Source organism: Schistocerca cancellata, chromosome 12, assembly GCF_023864275.1.
Source record: "Schistocerca cancellata isolate TAMUIC-IGC-003103 chromosome 12, iqSchCanc2.1, whole genome shotgun sequence".
Classification (NCBI taxonomy): Eukaryota; Metazoa; Arthropoda; class Insecta; order Orthoptera; family Acrididae; genus Schistocerca; species Schistocerca cancellata.
The window spans coordinates 21,902,798-21,924,507 of NC_064637.1; the positions used below are offsets into that span (position 1 = coordinate 21,902,798).

Consider the following 21,710-nt stretch of genomic DNA (forward strand, 5'->3'; position numbering starts at 1 on the left):
GACACTGGTCACACGACTCTTTCTAAAAGCTCCTGTCGCTAGGCAAATGCCACAGTGGTGCACTGGGTTGACTAAATGCAATGCTGAGGGCACCACCGAGCCGTAAACTGGACTCCCATAGTGAAGGCAGGATTGAACAAGGGCTCTGTAGAGCTGCAGCAGCGCAGAGCGATCTGCACCCTAGTTGGTGTTGCTCAGGGAGCGGAGGGCACTGAGATGCTGCCAGCACTTCTGCTTACGCTGACTAAGTCAATTGAGCTTCTGGATGTCCTAAGAATCACTATATCCCCACTACAGTGAGTGGATCATCAATAAGATAAAGTTCAGGTTCCGGACGAATGGTACGACGCTGACAGAAGTGCACGACACACAACTTTGCGGCAAAAAACTGGAAGCTGTGGGCTAGCGCCCATGACTGTGCCTTGTGAATGGCATCCTGCAGGTGCTGCTCAGCAACACCAGTACTGGAGGAGCAGTACAAAATGTAGAAGCCATCTGCATACAGACAAGGGGAGACCGACAGCCCTACAGCTGCTGCTAAGCCGTTGATTGGCACTACAAAATTGAGATACACACAATACGGAGCCCCGAGGAATGTCATTCTCCTGAATATGAGGGAGGGGGGGGGGGGGGGGTGGATTATGGGAGGGACCAACCTGGACACAGAGTACGGAGCTAGAGGAAGTTTTGGATAAGTGGAGACCCCACTTATACAATGTGGCAAGGATATGATGTCACCAGGTCGTGTCAAATGCTTTACGTATGTCAAAAAAGACAGCAACCAGATGTTGGTGTCTGAAAAAGGCTGTTTGGATGGCAGACTTGAGGGACACAAGATTATCAGTGGTAGAGCGACCCTGGCAGAAACCGCCCTGACATGGAGCTAGTAGGCCATGTGACTCCATCTCCCAACCCAACAACCAACACACAATATGTTCCAGCAGCTTATAAAGAACGTCGGTAGGGCCGATGGGCCGATTACTATCCGCATCAAGGGGGTTTTTACTGGGTTTGAGCAGCGGAACGACAGTGTTCTCCCGCCTTGCGATGAAAAGAGGCCATCACACCAGATCTAGTTGAAGATGATGAGGAAATGGCACTTTTAGTCAGAAGAGAGATCATCTGAATGTGGATCCAATCCGGCCCACGAGCTGTGCCGGGTCAATGTGCAAGTGCGCTGAGGAGCTCCCACTCCATAAATGGAGCGTTAAAGGGTTCACTGTGGCGTGTAGTGAATGAGAGGACTTTCCTTTCCACTCACCGTTTCAGGGTGCAAAAGGCTGGGGTGTAGTTCTCCAACGCAGAGCTTCAAACATAGTGCTCGGCATTCGCGTTTGCGTCGGTACAGAGCACGCCATTGACGGTAACACCAGGAACACCTGTTGGGGTCTGGTACCCAAAAAGACACCTGATCTTTGTCCAGACATGGGAAGGTGACATGGCACCCAATGGTCGACACCTACCTCTACCAACACTCCTGTTTCCGTCGTTTTACAAGCTGGCATACACGGGTACGGAGCCGCTTAAAGGCTATCAGATACTGTAAAGAGTGCCGCTCATGTCACTGTAGAGCTTGCCAACTAGTTGCCTCAGTAATTTCCGGCGACCACCAAGGGACTGTTTCTCGGCGGGGGGAGGGGGAGGGGGTGGGGGGGCCCCCTAAAGAGCGAGGGATCACCTGTTCAACCGTCACATCGATGTTACCATGTTAGGGAGAGTTTAAGTTAAAGTTTCCCAATCCACCTTGTTTAAAGCCCATCTGGGCAGGCATCTGTGGGCCTGACGCAGGGGCAGTGACAGGAAGATGGGGAAGTGGTCACTACCACAAAGGTCGTCACGTGATCTCCAGTGGATAGATGGGAAACGTCCTGGGCTGCGAATTGATAAATCAATTCGCAAGTAACTAACCACACTCAAATATGTGGTGGGCCCACTATTTAGGAGGCAGAGATTGAATTGCGTCAGTAAAGTTTCAACAGCTCTGCCTCGGCCAGTAACCACGGTACCACCCCACAAGGGGTTATGGGCATTAAAATCTCCCAAAAGTAGGAAAGGTTTAGGGAGTTGATAAATCAGTGCATCTAATACATTCAGGGGTACTGCACCATCTGGAGGGAGATATACGTTGCAGACAGTTATTTCCAGTGTCATCCATATTCTGACAGCCACAGCTTCAAGAGGGGTTTGAAGGCACACATTTTCACTACAGACCGAGTTTACGACATAAATGTGAACTCCACCCGACACTATTATAATAGCTACGGTTCATGTAATATCCCTTATAGTTGCAGAGGGCAGGGGTCTGCATTGCCGGGAACCAGGTTTCCTGGAGGGCAATGCAGAAAGCAGGTGTAAAGCTTAACAGTTGCCATAGCTCAGCCAGGCGGTGCAAAAAACTGCCGCAATTCCACTGGAGGATGACATCAGCGTGCGACTGGGAAGGCTTGGAACGTTCAATGAGGCAGTTTATGCCTCAGGGTCACCTGCTGCCACCGACTTTTTGCCTGAGCAGTCTATATCCATTGTGTGTGAGGGTCCAGCAGAGCTTTTAGGAAGCAGTGGTGTGGGCACCACAAGTTCCTTGTTCTTGGGGGTCTTCTTTTCTGATTTCTCGCACTGTTCCTAGGGTTTCCCTGGCTGGGAGGACTTCACTGATTTAGTCTCTGGGACTGAGGATGAGTGTGAAGCCCTACAACCAGCTGCTTTTGGGCTCTTCAGCCACTGGCAGGTGTCACCTTTCCCACTAGCAGAAACCTGGAAGAAAGTGACCAAAGGGACCCCTTCCTGGTGAGAGGAGCCGAAGAGGCCTTACGCTTCTCTGGATCAGAAGTGGAGACTGAAATCCCTGATGGTTGGGGAGGGAGGGCGGGGGGGTTGTTGCACCCGAAGTAGGTGGTGTGGGAGCACGGGCACCTCCCGGCCGCAGCAAAGGCCACCTGGCATGATGGCCATTGCCGGGAGTCCTGATGCCCCAGGGTGAGTGGCATCTACTCCTTGGCACACGTGGGGAGTTAACGGTGGAGGCATCAACCGACAGGGTACATGGCAGCCCCACCACAACGGACATGCTACAGTGCTGGATATGAGATGCAAAGAATTCCATGGTCATCATCGGTGCAGAAAACTACACTGCATAGTGGGTGGAGGAAAACAATCACAAAGGTGTCCTCACCCAAGAGATGGACGATGAGTGGGACTGCAATGCCAGAACAAGGAAGTTGGCTATATATCTCGATGCACGATGGACACGAAGCACCATGTAAGGTGCCCTTACCCAACTGGCTTGCTCGTCAGGAAAATTTTGAAAAATGGAGGTCAAACCCTACAGAGGACCATCACAAATGCCAAAAAGCATGGGACTCCTTTTAGTTGCCTCTTATGACAGGCAGTAATACCTTTGACCTATTCTAGCCCCCGGACCTGCAAGGGGGCACACACTATTCATAATAAATTATTCTTATGTTATACCATTTTCTGCTGTTGTTGGTATTACCATATACTCATCTGACCAAAAATCTTTGTCTTTTTCATTTCCCTTCACTCACCACTACTACTACTATATTTAGATTGAGCCTCTGCATTTCCCTTTTCAGTATTTTCTAGCTTCCATGCCACATTTGAACTTCTGAAATTCAATGGCCAAACTCTTAGAATGTTATCCTTTCATTGATTATTGAATCTTTTTCTCACGGTCACCTTCCCCTACGGCAATCCCCTCCCAGAGATCTGAACAGGGGACTAGTCCAGAATCTTTTGCCAATGGATAGGTCATCATGACACTCTCACTTACAGGTCACATGTCCTGAGGATACAAGTTATGTGCCTCTAATGCAGTGGTTTCCTTTGCCTTCTGCATCCTCATGCTGTTTATCATTGCTGATTTTTCTGCCTTTAAGGGCAGTTACCCACCCCAGTTGCTCTGAACCCCTGTCCACTCCTCATCCTTTTGAGAAGGCCGACCATTGAAAGAATGAGGGTGGCTTGTTATGCCGGAAGTCTTTGGCTGACAATCACGATTATTAATCAAATTTAAGTGGTGGCATGTTTCGAACCTGGGACCATGGACAGTTTGATTAGTACTCACAGGTACTACCCCTAGACCACAAGTGCACCACATATGTCCCATCATTAAGCAGACATGCCATCTTACTATTGCAATGACAAATGATTACATGTATTGTCATGTTAAAGCTTCAAGATAGAGATTCTCATGAAACAATTTGGAAGTGACAATACAGGAAATAAATTTCCTGTACAAGTCCATGATCATTGTGAATATTCCACAAATAAAAACGTCAGCATCACTTAATATATTTATTTATAATGCTATTTCAGCTAATTCCATCATAAAAACTAACTCAAATTAAAAGAACAGAATTGCATGTCCATTACAGAAAATGGTAGAAAGTAGTTGAAGGTTTCGTGACAGACTGCTGACACACAAACAGACTACTGCCGGCACACAAACAGACTACTGCCGGCACACAAACAGACTACTGCCGGCACACAGACTGCTGGGTTTGGTGTAGTTATTTCCGGTGCAGTTCTCTCGTTACTATCTGCAACAGTCATTCACTGCTGCAAGGGAATCCAGGGTCTGTTCACCTTTAAGCTTTCTTCTTTCTTGTTGAAGCTAGTGTCATGTTGCGTATTTCTATGGCGTCTCTGAACAAGGTGGTGTGATAGCTCATCTCTACACAAGTAACTTCTGTGTCAGCAAATTTTACTATGTGGCTGGTCTCATGCTCTGCCAGACAAATTTCTACACCTGCCCCAACCTGCAATGCCGCTTATTTTACGTGGTCCTGGTGTTCATTGATCATCCTGTCATTCCAATACAAACTTTTCCACATAGTACGCATTGTGTGTGACTGAGCACAGTAAAATTCATCAAAATGGAAGTTACTGCTGTAGACAAAAGCTATCACACCTGCTTCATCAGAGCAGCTACAGAAATACACAAACACGGCACTAACAAGAATGAGAAACACCTCAAGGTGAATGGATCCTGAATTCCCATGCTGCAGAACGACTGCTGCACATAGCAAGCTAAGAACCACACCGGAATTGACTATGGAAAGAGGCCCTTGGACATCAGCACACAAGGTACATAAAATCTACGGCTGCGAGCTCAACTCCACTACACTCCGCCACCAGCAATGGAGGATGAAGCTTTGACAATGCCAGCCACTTTTACTGGTAAAACATCAGAAAAATTATGAATCCTAAATCAGCTGAAGAACCAAAAACAAAAGCCAGATAGACAGCACGTCATAAAATATCATGCTACAAGGATGATATATTAGATGTTACAAATTTTTACACTACTGGCCATTAAAATTGTTACACCAAGACGAAATGCAGATGATAAACAGGTATTCATTGGACAGATATATTATACTACAACTGACATGTGATTACATTTTCAAGCAGTTTGGGTGCATAGATTCTGAGAAATCAGTACCCAGAACAACCACCTCAGGCCACAATAACAGCCTTGATACACCTGGGCACTGAGTCAAACAGAGCTTGAAAGGGGTGTACTGGTACAGCTGCCCATGCAGCTTCAACATGATACCATAGTTCATCACGAGCAGTGACTGGCGTATTGTGAAGAGCCAGTTGCTCGGCCACCATTGACCAGACGTTTTCAGTTGGCGAGAGATCTGGAGAATGTGCTGGCCAGGGCAGCAGTTGAACATTTTCTGTATCCAGAAAGGTCCGTACAGGACCTGCAACATGTGGTCATGCATTACCCTGCTGAAATGTAAGGTTTCACAGGGATCGAATGAAGGGTAGAGCCACAGGTCTTAACACATCTGAAATGTAACTTCCACTGTTCAAAGTGCCGTCAATGCGCACAAGAGGTGACCGAGACGTGTAACCAATGGCACCCCATACAATCACGCCGGGTGATATGCCAGTATGGCAATGACAAATGTGCGTTCACCACGATGTCGTCACACACGGATGCGACCACAACTAAAACACAAACCAACACAATTCCCCTCCCCTCCCCCCTCACAAACACTAACACCATCCACCCCACACTGAGCCGCAGCCACCCACCCACCCACCTACCTACCTACCCAAACCACCCTAACCAACCACTTTAGGCCTATACATTTTACTAACAGCCCTTTAAAAAACCCGAAAAACACAATAGCCCTCAGGGACACTTTTGCCAACAGTACTCATCTAAATGAGACTGAAGGTTGGAAGAGCACCTCTTCTCCTCCTCCCCCCCCCCCCCCCCACAAGAACTGACTTAATTGAATCCCCTCTCACCCAACCCACTGTATGAAGAAAATGCATCTGAAACTACTGTGGACCCCAGTTCTATGTACCCCTCAATTAACCCCACTAATTCCACCTTAGACCTCCCTTCCACAACCCTAAAAACACATTCGGAACACCCACCCCCTGGAACAACAGCCCCCCACACCCAGAGACCAGCCACAGACTTACCCCTCCCATACTTCCTTTTCCTAAACTGCAACTCGTCCACCTCCACATCAACCCCATGCCGCCCCTCTCCCCCAAGCTAACCCCTGTACTTAATAAACTCTGAACACACTTCACGGCAAAAAGAAAACCAATCAAGCACACTCCTCTCACTCACAAAAGTCTCATGCGCGCAAAAACTGTGTGAGGATCTATAACAAAAATAATAAGTCACCAGTACAACCTCGCGATTGCCCAACCTACAGTTCTCGAACCAGGAACCACGCCGTATGGAACGCCAAATGTCATCCTTTCGACAGCGCCACATTTAACCATCCCTGGTCCGAGATACCAGAACTTTAGCCAACTTCATTTCTTCGCTACAAATAGAGCACTTGACAACCCTGGCAATTAAACCAAACAGCTGCAAAAACTATCAGTTCCAAAGCAGTGTTTCCCATCATTTCCCTCAGATGCGCACTATTAATTTTATCCGTCATATCTATTCCTGAACAAAAACAACAACCAATTAATTTACTCAAATTACCACAAGACCTACAGTGAACAACACTAAATTAACCTTCACACAAAATCACTAAATCGTTAACTCACTGAAACGAATTCCACTACAAACACAGCCAACACTAACAATTCTGTATAATGAGCAAGAGCAAACTGAGCCCATTACATCACACAAACGAAAGCCCAGAACATACCACCAGAGGGCACAACAAACCACAACACGACGACATCTACAAACACACCACACTCGCAAACCAAACTCCACACCGTCATGACGTGACTCACCACAACACCCTTACGTCATGGGTCAAAGCCGACGTGTGGGATCAATTTACAGTCCTCTGAAGCAACTAACATCAGTATGCTATGCAGTTTCAGTAATAATAATTCAAGTGAGCAGTAGCTTACACATTAAAACAGATATTGGATTATCAATTCTGTCTTTATATATGGAAAATATTCCAGGAAACAAATGTACTGAATATAGTAACATCTAAGCTGCAGTAAGAGGCTATAGACATTACAACAAAGTGGAAAGAGGACTCACTGTACTGAATTGTTTATACACGAAGGAATCTTTACTGTTCCAAGTGAATAGTTTGCAAACAATGTCCTACATAAAGAGATGGACAAGCACCAAAGAAATAAGTCTTTACATGAACATGGAAAGAGATGCAGCCACCAGTTACACCTCAGCAGGAAAGAAAATAAAATCTTGTGCTGTATAACAAAATAGAGTTATGCAATTAAGTGATTTAAGACAAACATGAAATATACACTCAAAATTATTCATTAAATAGCAGTTTTGAAACTTCTGGATTACCTGAAATATGTAAATTATATAGACAACTGTACTATTATAACTACTATAACTGAGGGGCTTTTGCAATACATTCAATTGAATAGTGAAAATGCTGTACAAACATGTAACAGAGCAAATATTTCAGACCTATTTATGTAACTGTGTGTACTTGGGCACATATTTGTGACATACATACAACTTACATTGTCTACACGTGGATAAATATACAGTAGTCTAGAATAGTCAACCATCAGGTTCCCAATTCAGAAGACATCTGAATTCTCGGGTCTGCTCAGGCCAAATTCAAAACTTTGTTTGGTACAGTCAACATTACTTCACTCCTAAATCCAAGAAAGCTCTACAAATTAGGAGAAATAGTTAAGAAAAAATTTTAACCATGCTAGAAACAAGATTGCAAAGTGAGAATGCCACCACGTAGCACAGATTTTGGAAATTACAGACTATTCAAAAAGCAAAAAAGGCAAAATAACACCAATAAATATACCCCATGTGGTAGATTGTATGAACAGTTTCATAAGACATTCAGAGATCCATAATCAAAGTGAAGAACAAAATTAATGACAATTTACTTTGAATGTGCAAATAAAATTTAAACAGTAATTAATGTTAATCAGCCAAGGGGAGGGGGAACAGAAAAGCAAACATGCGATGGGGGGTGATAGAAAAATTAATCTCTAAAATTCCACAAAATCATGGGAAAATTTTGACAGTATTTTAATGATCAGTTAGTGCAAGAGAAAATGCAAGGAAATAATTTGTGACTTCCTTGCGCACAAATGGAACAAGCAAAATGGATACTTGTCTAACTGTGTAGAAATTGTAACCACAAAACTGTCAACACATTTCAAACAAAACAAAAAACACCTGACAAGAATTTAGGCGAAATCCGTACTGATCATATCACAATCTCATAGCCACATCACAAGGGGATTTTAAATATGTAGAAGTACACAAATGTCCAGATATTTACAGATCACTACCTAACCACAGTGAAACTAAATTTAAAGCCTCAAAAGTTCAGCAAACAGATACAGGTAATACCGAACATGATACTGATTAACTCCAAGCAATGCTATTAGCAAATGAACTCAAAACACAAGCACAAAACTCCAAAGAAATCTCAACAAACTTATCGAAACTACATAAACTCAAATTCCTCTACAAAGATGGAAAGAGACATCCATGGTGGAACAGACTGCGCAAGCAGTAAAATCTTGACAAAGAGCATTCAAATCATCAAATAATAAATTGAAAAAAAAAAGTGCCAAGCAACTCCAAGCAGCTTGAAAATTGAACAAAACGACATTATGAGACGTCATCTTCAGGCTTATAAAAAACAAGGGTTCTTATATGAAACACTTAAAACAAATCTAAATGGATACCAGCCCCAAAAACTGTTTCATGAAAGAAAGTGCACACTTGGCACATAACCAAGAAATAGAAAATTTAAAAAACTTCCAAACTGCCCTAAACCCAAAGAAAGATTTCTATCAGAAATTCTAAAAACCAATTCAGATTCACAAGCATCAAATGAAGGTGAAATTGCTGAACAAGAGGTTAAAAATAAGCATTTCTGAATTCAAATTCGGTGAACATCAGGAAAATTCCAGACCAAACGGATCTTGCCTGAAACAAATTTTAGCTATGAAACTAATTCTCACATCAAAACATTTATAATACGAAAGTATCTTTATAGATTTTAAGAAAGCTTATTAGAAAAAGTAATCCGAAAGTGGCGAAAACTGAAATTACAGTTTAAAATTGATGAACCAATCAAATTCAAGAGTGATTCTCAACCCAAATATATATGTTAAACTATTCAGAGACAGCTTTCTGGCTAACAAGTGACATCCGTGACAAAAAAAATGCATATCAAAATACACAAAACTGAGGCACGACAATACAGCCACAAAACAAGTCTATCTATATGGGACTGAAGGCACTGAAGAAATCCAATGTGAAAAACGAAAATAACATTTTCAGTTTGAAATCGCATTTACGAATGAAAATACTGTACATAGAAATTGAACGGGCAGAAATTGCGCTTCAGGGTACTCTTCCTGGCACAAAAATCCAATGAGACCATTACAGTTTGATGCTATGAGCGCAAAAAGGAGCTATTCTGTAAGACAACGTAATACAAACAATAAGAAAAGGTAAAACTAAACCATAAAATGGCCCTAGTTGTACATGGCGCGGTCAAGTAGGTCCCAAACGTGATAATTATTATATTACAGTAGGTTTTCGTTACAATAATGAAATTAAGTATTCAGCAGTAATCCAGCGAGAAAATAGCACTATGGTTACAGGTGGCTGTCAGGAAAAGCGGATTTAATTGAATAGCTCAAACCTTCGCAATGTTTCATCATCTGGTGCCTCTTTCAACTCGCGCAGTCGCGCACTCTTTTAAACATCAACAGTGTACAATTCGATTATCGACACTTGTTGTCGATTACATCAAGGTCGATTAAAAGTTAGCCGAAAAAATAGGCCTTTCAAAAATTGTAATACACCACCCTCGTTTCAAGTTAAATGAGGAATTAATCGCGATTAAAGTTAACTGAGGTTTTAGACTCGTTTACCTTGAATTCATCGCAGTTTTTTCCTTTATTGTCTTGGGCTGTAAATCCACGAGGAATTATACGTAGCTATTTCAACTGGCACCGATATCTCATTGGTTGGCGGTAAGAGCCAATGAGACGTAGCTGCTTGTAGGTAGATCTATGAACGCTTCGTATGATTTTCGCGGGACCTCTGTCACCATATGAATGCTGATTGTGTCTGTTAGGCTTCCCATTTCGAATGACTGATCGGAAGTAATATGTTTTCAGTCCGCGCGAATTTGGATATTACAGCTGCTTCGTAAGTTTGAAAGATAATTGCATAGCGTTGGTTTGTGATTGTGTATTTTGTTGGGTTGTACGTGTTTTGAAAGAGAAGCTCGTGATACGTAATTGTAGTCAAGAGGGAATGAGCTAACGCCTTTTAAGTGTATTGTTGGGTAAATAGCTCCGGTTTTTAGTTTGGGAACAAGTGAAGGATTAGGGGTTTTTGGATATGTATGCCTATTAACGCATTCGAACCAAAAACTACGTATTGGACCGCAGTATGAATATACGGATATTTGCTAGAATGTAAATATAACTGCGGAAAGCGCCCTATATTAAAGACTGTGTCACGACACATTCTTTGCAGTCTCATGTGTAAATTAAACCAGTTTTATTAGGATTCCTTGAAAACTTTAGAATTTGTGCATACGGTGCATATTTGAATGCAAATAAACGATACTAAACGAGAACCTGCGGTGTTCACGTGTGGAATGACAGATACTCAAATGAAACATGGTGACAAAAATAAAATTGCAATTTTAAAACCCCACAGAAAGTAAAATGCTTTTAGTAACTCCACTGCATTATTTGAGTATTATAATTATGCACAACACTGGTAGATTATTCTAAATTCGTTTTATACTGGTAATGTTTTGGTGATCATAGTTGATCTAAAATTTTACATATTCAAGGACGTGGGGGACAATGATATTAATCACATTACAGCTTCAGCCCTTCGTTTCTGATTTCAGTGATCTTCAGCTTGAAAATGTTCCATCCGATTTGTTTCAACTGTCAATAAAATTCACTTATTTTATCAAAAATTTTAATTTTGCGTGGAAAAATTGTTTTGTGTGTGTAGACTGTAGCGACTTGTTAGGTGTCACTTAATACCTTGGATTCTATTTGCTCCAGTCGGAAATCTCAGCAAAATATGCGAACTGTCTGTTGAAATGCACCACAGCTAAACGTCAGTTCACTTGCCGTTTTTGTACAGTGCTATGTACGCAATTAACGTGCAATTCTAGCCAGTTTAATTTTGCATTTCTGCCAAACTTACGAGCAAAACACGATGTAGAACGAAAACGAGTTGCTAAGTCGAAATGAGTTTATTAAATGCCGAAATTCAGATATCCTTGATATGCAAACTGCCCAATAACATCTCCCGGTGGCATATACACACAAATAACAACTCAAAATTCCACAGAAGACGCTTCACAAATAATACGTAAACCACTTATAGTACAATAAAAAGTCTTTTATTTAGTTGCATTAGACGAATCACATCCCAAGAACCTTAAAATGACTTGCTGGTACCATAAACATACCTTAGGATCATACAGTAAGTTAAACCCTGTGTGTGAAATTCCTTGGCATTTAGCTAGATAGCAAAATTAGTCAAAACAGATTAAATAACAAAGCTCAGATCACTGTTTTTGTACCTACCTAATTTCTGACTGTTCACTTGAAGACAGAGTGCTGGCTTATTTTCATAGTTTCAGCCACTTTTACCCTAAACAGTTATCCTTTGGGGCAGTGCAGCTACAAAAACGAATTAAGTATTCGTTCAGTTATTTACTACATTGTGTAGATCCCATCAAGAACCAACTTTGTGGATGCTGGAGTGAGACATTGTGTACATTAACTGAAGATAAGCAAATAATAGAAAAATCTGTATGACATATTAACAATAAATTAGTGCAAACAGTGAAAAATCCAGGTTGAAATGTAACGATATTGTGAAAAGGATAGTTCTTAATCACTATACAGCAGAGGTTCCAAGTCACAGATAGGCACAACAAAAAGAAAACAAGCTTTTGGCCAACAAAGCCTTTGTCAAAAAAAGACACATGAACACAACCACAGTCCCTCACAGCTGAAGCCAAGTAGTCTGGCTTCAGCTGTCAGAGACAAAGTCCTTGTTGGCCAGAAGCTCATTTTGGGACAGCCTTTTTGTTGTGCCTATCTGTAACTCAACATCTCCGCTATATGGTGAATTGTAACTAACCTTTTCACAATACTGTTACAATAAATTAGTGCCACTCACACTTAACTACTGAATGGAAAACTGTGCCCAGTAGCTGAGAAAAGCACCGATCACTCAGGGTAGCAGAATGATCCACCAAACTACTGTTCAGTAGCCTTGACATCCTTTTGTTGCAGAATCTTGGAACATATCGTGAGCTCAAATGTAATGAGAGATCTCAAACAGAATGACACACTCCATGCCAACCAGCATGAACTCCAAAAACATCAAACTTGTGAAACCCAGCTCTCACTTTCCTTACATGATGTCCTGAAAGCCATAGATCGAGGCAGTCAGGGAGATGCAGTATTTTTTGATTTACAGAAAGTATTTCACTGAATAAAACACCTGTGTGTATTGTCAGAACTATGATTGTGTGGAATATTGAGAGAAATTTGTGAATGGGTAGTGGATTTCTTTACCTCGGATGGAGAGTCCTTGATGCAGAAGTAATTTCAGATGAGCGCCAGGGAAGTGTGTGGGGATCTTTGCTGTTGATCTTGTGTATTAATGATCTTGCAGACAATATTAATAGCAACCTCAGAATCTTTTCAGATGATGCTGTTACCTATAATGAAGTACTGTCTGAAAATAATTAAATACAAATATTCAGTCATATCTTGATAAGGTTTCAAAGTGATGCAGATTAGCAACTTGCTTGAAGTCTTCAGAAAAGTAAAATTGTCCACTTTCACAAAATGAAAGAACCATGGTATCAAACGGTCTCAGTTGGAATCTGTCAACTTGACATTTACTTGGCTGCAGGCCAACTCTTTGTAGGAATGTGTAATGGATCACTTTGGTTCAGCTGTAGGCAAAGCTGGTGGCAGACTGTGGTTCGCTGATAGAATATTAGGGAGATGTGGTCAGTCTACAAGAGCGATTCCTTAAAAATCACTCATCTGACCTATGCGAGACTATTGCTCAAGTTAGTGCGATGCATGCAAAATAGGACTAATGGGGGACATTGAACATATTCAGAAGAGGACAGCATGAATGGTCAGAGGTTTGTTCGACTTCTCAGTGTGTCACAGAGATACCGAAGAAACTGAACTGGCAGACACTTGAAGATATATGTAGATTGTCCCTAGAAAACTTACTACAAAATTTCAAGAACCAGCTCTAAATGATGGGTCTAGGAATATACAGCATCTCCTGTAGGGATTGTGAGGGTAAGATTAGAGTAATTACAGTCTGCACAGACACATTTCAACAGAATTTTTTTCTGCATCTCTATATGTAAGTGGAATGGGAAGGAGCCCTAATAAAATGATGGGTGCAGTGGGACATTCCCTACCATGCTGTTCAGTGGTTTGCAGAGTATGGTTGTAAGTAGCAGCTAAATCGAACCAAGTAAGGAATAAAGCTGCTACTTTGAAAAACTTTTTATCAAACAGCTTTTACACACAACATAATATTTCAACAATGGAAAATCTAGGATGGAAAAATTAGAGTATCATGAAAAGGATGGATTGCTGGTGTTGAGTTGTAGACAGACAAACAATTAGACTGGTTTCTTTTTTAAGAGACAATGGTTTCCTACATGTGTAAATATTCAGCCATGGTTGCAGTTGTCACGAAGCCTCACAACACGCTGCTACTTGCCATATAGCTAACATACCTTTTAAATCTTTGAGTCTAGATATTCAGTTAATTTGTAGAAAGAATGACTAATGAGATAGTTTTTAAGTTTTCTTCTGAACTGGTTGTGATTACCCATTTTTTGCTTTGTCTGATGGGAAGTAGAATACTTTTGCACCAGGTAGAATACATTGCATGGGGGGGGGGGGGGGGGGGGAAGGGGAGAAAAAACAGTTCAGCTTCAATTTATTTTTGTCAGCAACATTGTAAATATATTGGGAAGTAAATGCAAGAATTTAGGTTTTTAAAAAGGCGTCTGCAAGATGAGCAGTTTTCTACTTAACATGCTATTCTTACTGGTCACTTCTTCTGGTCATTTCTTTAGGTACACACTCCAGAAGATAATTCCAGAAGGCAATGAGGAGTGAAAACATGTGAAACAAACCACCACAATGAGAGATGCTCCTAGCAAAACATGCAGAACTGATCATTTAGATTTGTTTATCAATATGTTGTCTCCAGTTTAACTTGTTTTCCAACAGGACTCGAAGGCATTTCACACAGGGAATTGAATGAAGGAAAAAAGTTCTAAATTTTATAAACTCCCTCTTGATTGTCAAGTCTTAAGGAGTCCAGTTAGAAGCCCAAAGCCACTGAACTTGAAGTGCCTTAGCAAATGATGTTTTGAAACTGACAGATCTAGGCTAGTTATCTGTTTGGCCCCAACAATACGGGAATATTAAGATGATAGTTGTTCTTACGTGTAAGGGGAATAGATAGGCACCAAGTATTTATTGAATCATGCTGATATGGAGGCTCTTTGATGATAGATTCCTCTTTCATTGAAGAGGCATTCATCCATGGTAAGGTATACTGTGTAGATGTAGTCATTACCAAATCAGTTGGCATAAAATAATGCATTGTCCATCTTATGGCTGGCTGTTCCAGAATGAACAACATAAAAGGAAACCATTTTGGAGGTTGACGATCACATGATCATCTTCCCTTCACACTTCTCACAGGATATCTACTATTCTATGTTGATTACATTATAGCTATGTCTAGTTGGCTCATTGTCATATTATCAGGCAAGGGGACCCATCGTATTGCCATTGTGAAGCCCCTTGTTGGTGCCCCACATTATGCTAGTGCCCCCAACTTCACTGCCCTGTGATGAACACTGGTGCTTCACAATTCTGGTCTCGGTAGGTGATGTCCAAGCTGTGGACATGGTTTTTAAACTTTAGAGAGAGTTTTTGTATTCATTTAAAGTGTGTCACCATGGTCTCATCTTATTTTTCCCCATTCTGTGATGCGAGCATTCTGCCACTATTCTGCAATGAATAAAGAGCTGTTATCAGATGAGGAAGTTGACATTCAGGTAAAAACTAGGTGCGTGAGAGGAGCAGGGGAGGTGGAGCAGTTGTGACTCTGGCTGCTTCAGATCGCCTACATCTCCTATTTCATTGCAGTTCCTTACTTTTTGATGTTTATTTTCCTCCTCCTGTTTTTCACCTCGCTCCCTGTCTCAGGTGACGCCACAAAGAAAAGAGTAAATTGGCAGTCTCTACTTTCCTTCTTCCAGAAAGTTTTTGGCGTAGATTATTAAAGAAATTAATGGGAGGTGATGACCTCAATGTTTAGTCCCTTTCAAACTCCTCAAAAATTCGACAATACTATGGGAAGGATAGATTGCTACTCACCATATAAAAGAGATGTCGAATGGCAGACGTGCGACAAAAAGACTGCTGCACATGTGAACTTGCAGCCAAAAGGCCTCCATTTAATCTAGCGAACATACGTGCATTCGTGCAAGTGCAACTAACACACAAGTGACCACTGTCTCTGGCCACTGAGTTTAGTCTTAGTCATAGCTTTGCCCTCGTGCCAAGAGTTGTCATGTGCTCAGTTATTGGCTGTGCAAACCAACTGTGTGCTCGAATACATTGTCAGGTGCTTATCTACGTGGGTTCAAAAGTTGTGCTTCCTATAGTTCAATTCGCATGAGTAATTTGTTCCACTCACGGGATTCTGTTACCCAGTTGTTACAAAGTCATCATTGGTGTTTGTAGTACCTGTAATGACCGTGTGGAGTAGCGGCGTTGTCATGCCTGCTGCAAATACTAAAACCTTCAAGAGGGATTCTGATTCAACAACATTGCAGCCAGAGATGGGTAATAGGTGTGTGGATACAATGTGAAAACAGCATGGACAATGTGTTGGAAGCATTCTTCCCAATTACTGAAAACACGTATGCCATGTGAAATAGAAAATTATAATGATATTGTGTCAGGTCAGTTCTGTAGTGCTAAAAATAAATGGTGACGAGAGAAACACAATGTGTAAAGTGTAAATGTGTCTACCCAGATTATAGTGGAACAAAAAGGACTACAAGATGGTGACCAATTTCTATGTCTCAACAACCGGAAATACGGAAGCGTCCGATCCCACCTGTCTGCTTTGACTGATGACGTCACAAATCTGGCGGAAACGACCATAAACGACAATTCCAATATGGTGCATATAAAGTCGTTACATACACATTATGAAGATGAAAATACATCGAAACACATACACACACATGTTCCACAAGAAGCCTAATGACACTAATGGTACAAATGCGGGAAATTGGGGGTTTTTGGGTGGGGTCAAACTAAATATAAACAAATTTAGACACTCACTCCCATACAAAACCACGCAAAACGACGAAAAAAATCGACGTCACAAAACTCCCCAAATACCAATAAACACAATACCATCTGGAATCGGATACTTCCCTCGACGTATGTAGCTCAAAAGCAGCTCCCAACCCCATAAGTTAGGATCGAACACTTCTCTTTACCTTGTTGTTGTTGTGGTCTTCAGTCCTGAGACTGGTTTGATGCAGCTCTCCTTGCTACCCTATCCTGTGCAAGCTTCTTCATCTCCCAGTACTTACTGCAACCCACATCCTTGTTAATCTGCTTAGTGTATTCATCTCTTGGTCTCCCTCTATGATTTTTACCCTCCACGCTGCCCTCCAATGCTAAATTGGTGATCCCTTGATGCCTCAGAACATGTCCTACTAACCGGTCTCTTCTTTTTGTCAAGTTGTGCCACATACTCCTCTTCTCCCCAATTCTATTCAATACCTCCTCATTAGTTATGTGATCTACCCATCTAATCTTCAGCATTCTTCTGTAGCACCACATTTCGAAAGCTTCTATTCTCTTCTTGTCCAAACTATTCATCATCCATGTTTCACTTACATACAAGGCTACATTCCATACAAATACTTTCAGAAGCGACTTCCTGACACTTAAATCTATACTCGATGTTAACAAATTTCTCTTCTTCAGAAACGCTTTCCTTGCCGTTGCCAGCCTACATTTTATATCTTCTCTACTTCGACCATCATCAGTTATTTTGCTCCCCAAATAGGAAAACTACTTTAATTGTCTCATTTCCTAATCTAATTCCCTCAGCATCACCCGACTTAATTAGACTACATTCCATTATTCTCGTTTCGCTTTTGTTGATGTTCATCTTATACCCTCCTTTCAAGACACTGTGCATTCCGTTCAACTGCTCTTCCAAATCCTTTGCTGTTTCTGATAGAATTACAATGTCATCGGCGAACCTCAAAGTTTTTATTTCTTCTCCATGGATTTTAATACCTACTCCGAACTTTTCTTTTGTTTCCTTTACTGCTTGCTCAATATACAGATTGAATAGCATCGGGGAGAGGCTACAACCCTGTCTCACTCCCTTCCCAACCACTGCTTCCCTTTCATGCCCCTCGACTCTTATAACTGCCATCTGGTTTCTGCACAAATTGTAAAAGCCTTTTGCTCCCTGTATTTTACCCCAGCCACCTTTAGAATTTGAAAGAGAGTATTCCAGTCAACATTGTCAAAAGCTTTCTCTAAGTCTACAAATGCTTGAAACGTAGGTTTACCTTTCCTTAATCTTTCTTCTAAGATAAGTCGTAAGGTCAGTATTGTCTCACGTTTCCAATATTTCTGCGGAATCCAAACTGATCTTCCCCAAGGTCGACTTCTACCAGTTTTTCCATTCGTCTGTAAAGAATTCGCGTTAGTATTTTGCAGCTGTGACTTACTAAACTGTTAGTTCGGTAATTTTCACATCTGTCAACACCTGCTTTCTTCGGGATTGGAGTTATTATATTCTTCTTTAAGTCCGAGGGTATTTCACCTGTCTCATACATCTTGCTCACCAGATGGTAGAGTTTTGTCAGGACTGCCTCTCCCAAGGCCATCAGTAGTTCTAATGGAATGTTGTCTACTCCCGAGGCCTTGTTTCGACTCAGGTCTTTCAGTGCTCTGTCAGACTCTTCACGCAGTATTGTATCTCCCATTTCATCTTCATCTACATCCTCTTCCATAACATTGTCCCCAAGTACATCGCCCTTGTATAGACCCACTATATACTCCTTCCACCTTTCTGCTTTCCCTTCTTTGCTTAGAACTGGATTTCCATCTGAGCTCTTGATATTCATACAAGTGGTTCTCTTTTCTCCAAAGGTCTCTTTAATTTTCCTGTAGGCAGTATCTATCTTACCCCTAGTGAGATAAGCCTGTACATCCTCACATTTGTCCTCTAGCCGTCCCTGCTTAGCCATTTTGAGACGTCTGTATTCCTTTTTGCCTGCTTCATTTACTGCATTTTTATGTTTTCTCCTTTCATCAATTAAGTTCAATATTTCTTCTGTTACCCAAGGAGTTCTACTAGCCCTCGTCTTTTTACCTACTTGATCTTCTGCTGCCTTCACTACTTCATCCCTCAGAGCTGCCCATTCTTCTTCTACTGTATTTCTTTCCCCCATTCCTGTCAATTGTTCCCTTATGCTCTCCCTGAAACTCTGGACAACCTCTGGTTCTTTCAGTTTATCCAGGTCCCATCTCCTTAAATTCCCACCATTTTGCAGTTTCTTCAATTTTAATCTCCAGTTCATTACCAATAGATTGCGTTCAGAGTCCACATCTGCCCCTGGAAATGTCTTACAATTTAAAACCTGGGTCCTAAATCGCTGTCTTACCATTATATAATCTATCTGATACCTTCTAGTATCTCCAGGATTCTTCCATGTATGCAACCTTCTTTCATGATTCTTGAACCAAGTGTTAGCTATAATTAAGTTATGCTCTGTGCAAAACTCTACCAGGCGGCTTCCTCTTTGATTTCTTATCCCCAATCCGTATTCACCTACTATGTTTCCTTCTCTCCATTTTCCTACTCTCGAATTCCAGTCACCCATGACTATTAAATTTTCGTCTCCCTTCACTACCTGAATAATTTCTTTTATTTCATCATACATTTCTTCAATTTCTTCATCTGTAGAGCTAGTTGGCTTATAAACTTGTACTACCGTAGTATGCATGGGCTTCGTATCTATCTTGGCCACAATAATGTGTTCACTGTGCTGTTTGTAGTAGCTTACCCGCACTCCTATTTTTTTTTATTCATTATTAAACCTACTCCTGCACTACCCCTATTTGATTTTGTGTTTACAACCCTGTATTCACCTGACCAAAACTCTTGTTCCTCCTGCCACCGAACTTCACTAAATCCCACTATATCTAACTTTAACCTATCCATTTCCCTTTTTAAATTTTCTAATCTACCTGCCCGGTTAAGGGATCTGACATTCCATGCTCTGATCCGTAGAACTCCAGTTTTCTTTTTCCTGATAACGACATCCTCCTGAGTAGTCTCCGCCCGGAGATCCGAATGGGGGACTATTTTACCTGTGGAATATTTTACCCAAGAGGACGCCATCATCATTTATCCATACAGTAAAGCTGCATGCCCTCGGGAAAAATTATGACCGTAGTTTCCCCTTGCTTTCAGCCGGTCGCAGCCCCAGCACAGCAAGGCCGTTTTGGTTCATGTTGCAAGGCCAGGTCAGTCAATCATCCAGAGTGTTGCCCCTGCAACTACTGAAAAGGCTGCTGCCCCTCTTCAGGAACCACACGTTTGTCTGGCCTCTCAACAGATACCCCTCCATTGTGCTTGCATCTACGGTACGGCCATCTGTATCGCTGAGGCACGGAAGCCTCCCCACCAAAGGCAAGGTCCATGGTTCCTCTCTCTCTCTCTCTCTCTCTCTCTCTCTCTCTCTCTCTCTCTCTCTCTCTCTCTCTCTCACACACACACACACACACACACACACACACACACACACACACACACACACACACACACACACCAACGAAAAAATACTCAACCAAAAGAAAAACCCGACCCACCCACACCTCAACCCCCTCCAACCAACCCAACCTCCCCCCTCAACCCCAAATAAAAATCTCACAAACAAAACCAAATGCAACATAAAAAAATCTCAATCACACACTACAACTCAACAAAAACTTCAGCAAAATAGATCCTCCACAACTAAAACACGAACAAACACACTCTTCCCCCCCCCCCCCCCCCCACCCTCGCAAACACTCTAACACAAAATAAACCACCCACCCCACCCTGAGCTGCAGCCAGCCAGTCACCCACCCACCCACCTACCTACCCAGACCACCCTAACCAACTACTTTCGGCCTATACATTTTACTCACAGCCCTTAAGAAAACCCGAACAACACAATAGCCCTCAGGGATACTCTTCTGCCAACAGTACTCATCTAAATGAGACTGAAGGTTAGAACAGCGCCTCTTCCCCCTCCCAAGAACTGCCTTAACCACCCCCCACATCCCCTCTATTGTATTGGTAGAAGCCCCCATCTCATAATTCTTGAACTCTAAGCTATGATTCACTACTAAATGATGAAATCCCCTCTCACCCAACCCCCTATATGAAGAAAAAGCATCAGAAACTACTGTGGACCCTGGCTCTATATATTCCTCAATTAACCCTACTAATTCAGCCTTAGACCTCCCTTCCACAACCCTAAAAACACATTCGGAACACCCACCCCCTGGAACAACAGCCCCCCACACCCAGAGACCAGCCACAGACTTACCCCTCCCATACTTCCTTTTCCTAAACTGCGACTCGTCCACCTCCACAACAACCCCATGCCCCCCCCTCTCCCCCCCCCCCCCAGCTTACCCCTGTACTTAGTAAACTCTGAACACACTTCACAACAAAAAGAAAACCAATCAAGCACACTCCTCTCACTCTCACCAGTCTCATGCATGCAAAAACTGTGTGGGGATCTATAACAAAAGTAATAAGTAACCAGTACTATCTCGCACATGCCCAACCTAGACTTCTCGAACCAGGTACCGCGCCGTATGGAACGCCAAATGTCGTCTTTCCTACAGCGCCACATATAACCGACCCTGGTCTGAGAGGCCGGAACTTTAGCCAACTTCATTTCTTCACGGCAAACACTGCATTTGACCACCTTGGCAATTAAGCCAAAAAGCTGCAGAAACTTAATGAGCTCTAAAGGGGTGTTCCCCATCATAGCCCTCAAACGGGAACTATTAATCTTATCTGTCATATCCATTCCTGATCAAAAAACAACAAC

The 21,710-nt window shown here is 42.1% G+C and overlaps 1 protein-coding gene across 1 annotated transcript in view; it reads right to left on the bottom strand.

Moving 5' to 3' along the window:
• The window catches only part of LOC126109580 (disks large homolog 5-like), a 76,643-nt gene extending 66,382 nt beyond the window's left edge, over positions 1-10,261 (bottom strand). Inside the window, exon 1 of the mRNA XM_049914615.1 lies at positions 10,140-10,261. The gene's annotated coding sequence lies outside the window, so the exon portion shown is untranslated. The remainder of the gene's footprint in view (positions 1-10,139) is intronic.
• Positions 10,262-21,710: the final 11,449 nt, after the last annotated feature.